Source organism: Echinops telfairi, unplaced genomic scaffold, assembly GCF_000313985.2.
Source record: "Echinops telfairi isolate 266 unplaced genomic scaffold, ASM31398v2 ScPeMD7_7468;HRSCAF=8506_0, whole genome shotgun sequence".
In the NCBI taxonomy this organism is placed as follows: domain Eukaryota; kingdom Metazoa; phylum Chordata; class Mammalia; order Afrosoricida; family Tenrecidae; genus Echinops; species Echinops telfairi.
In genome coordinates this window covers 32,973,629-32,975,624 of record NW_022111369.1, presented here as the reverse complement: position 1 = coordinate 32,975,624, position 1,996 = coordinate 32,973,629, and the positions used below count along the sequence as shown (strand labels likewise).

The 1,996-nt window shown below is 36.0% G+C and overlaps 1 protein-coding gene across 1 annotated transcript in view; it reads left to right on the top strand.

Annotated features, from left to right (window-relative positions):
- The window catches only part of ARHGAP24 (Rho GTPase activating protein 24), a 518,143-nt gene that overhangs the window by 173,602 nt on the left and 342,545 nt on the right, over positions 1-1,996 (top strand). The gene's annotated exons all lie outside the window — the stretch shown is intronic.

Here is a 1,996-nt window from a genome sequence, read left to right as displayed (position 1 = left end):
GTTTGTATATATGTCTCTGTTTCACTTAGCCGAGGTCTTAAAGGCTTCTTTCTGAACTTTTTGAAGTCCTTCAGTATGTGTTTTGACCCTTAATTTATCAAGAATGCCTAACTTTTTGCCTTTCATATAGTGGCTATTGGGTATATGAGTATTGATCATGCAGTAAAGTTCATAGACAGAATGGAGAATACTGGATTAGAGATATCATTGTCATTTTATGATAAAGAACATTATAGATCACCCCTCTGAGGCATAAGGTAATTATATTGATGGTGTCATTTTTTGACAATGATATAGATTTAGAACACTGTTGAGAAAATTAATTTTTACACATACAGGCTGGTTTATAAGACTATACTCCATGAATTGTTGACTTGTACAGATTAATGCTTAAGAAACATGATACTGTTTACTTGAACACTGGAGGTTGGTGATAGGGCAAAACTTTCAATAACACTAATTCACAAAGGCAGAGCCAGGTAGCCATCTAAGTAAACTGTCAAGTCCATAGGGGAGAAGCACAACAGCTCATGTGATCCAGGTATTATAGATAATGAAATGCAAATTTGATATTCGAACTTACATTGTGAAAACCGAGTTTTCAGAAGGTTATAGATGACAGGGGAAGCCAAAAACCCATTTGCAAGGTCCCCACAGGATTAAGCCTCTGGTGACTCCCCGTGACAACAGTCCAGGGATGTGAATGGTGTTGTTATCACAGAGGGGGCATTGTAACATAGACTATGCAGATGCAGTTAGGTTAACATGTATCACCTTAGCATGTAATCTCCCCTTTGACTCATTTTAAAGTTGTTTCGATTTTTAATATTATCTGTTTTTATTTTGATTGAGATTTTTCTCTATTTTATTTGTATCATTATTGTTGTTTTTTGTTTTTTGCTGGCTTACTGTTTGAGTTTTTATGAGTTTCTGTATTGGAAATCCAAGATAGGTTAATCTATAGAGACAGTAACTGGGTTGATAATTACCTAGGGGAATGACAGGGGAGGTGGGAGGGAAAGAGGGAGCTATGACAGTTAGTACAAGCCAGAAGAAAATGGGCTGAAATTGTGGGGATGATTGCACCACGAATCTTCCTGTGATCAAACAATTAAATTGTATGATTTGTGAGTTAAATGCCCATTAAGTTACTTTTTAAAAGTTAAAAAATGTACTAATGAATTCAGTATGATTAGATTTACATATGTTATAAGTAAATATGAAGGGGAAAAAGTTCATGGACAATGGAATGAAAACAGTGGAATTTTCCCATGAATTTTTTGAAGCCCCTTCATATTATTCTTGTTCCCTTACAAAGAGCTAGGCTGTAATCAAGTAACCTTACAAATGAAATGATGACAAAGAGTGACAAAACTGTCCTGGAAAACTACAAGTTATGCGAGCATATTTTAGACACAGTTGATATGAGAACTGAGTAAAGATGAATCCGTGGGAAGTGTCGCTGTGAGGTCAGTGGGAGCACGCTGCTCCTTGGAAAAGAGCAGTTGGGTGGATCAGAGAGAAGGCGTGTCAGAGTGAAAGAACACATACGATTTTCTTCCAGGACAAAGGAAAGTCACAGAAGATATTTTAAGTAGGAAAATTACAAGACGAAATTGTTTATGAAGATTTCTCTGGCTGTGATTTGAAGGGGAAAACAGAGAATGAGGAGTATTGAAAGACGATAGAATGGATAATGCATAATTGAGTGAAGGGCATTTGAAAGTCTAGCTTAGGTATTTAATTTGAAAATGTATATATGTGCAAAAATGCTTGTTTGAACTAGGAAGTGGTGATAGTAGAGAAAAGGCAAGTAGATATGGCAATATTATTAACGAGATGATTTATTGCTGTGGGATTAAAGAAAGAATAAAGATTGTCAAGAACAAGACAGGTATATTTTGCTTTTATACCTGGTTGGAAGATGGTGGCATTCATTGAGCTAGGGAACACATAAAGAGGACTAGATTCAGCTGCATTTAAATCGGGGCACATT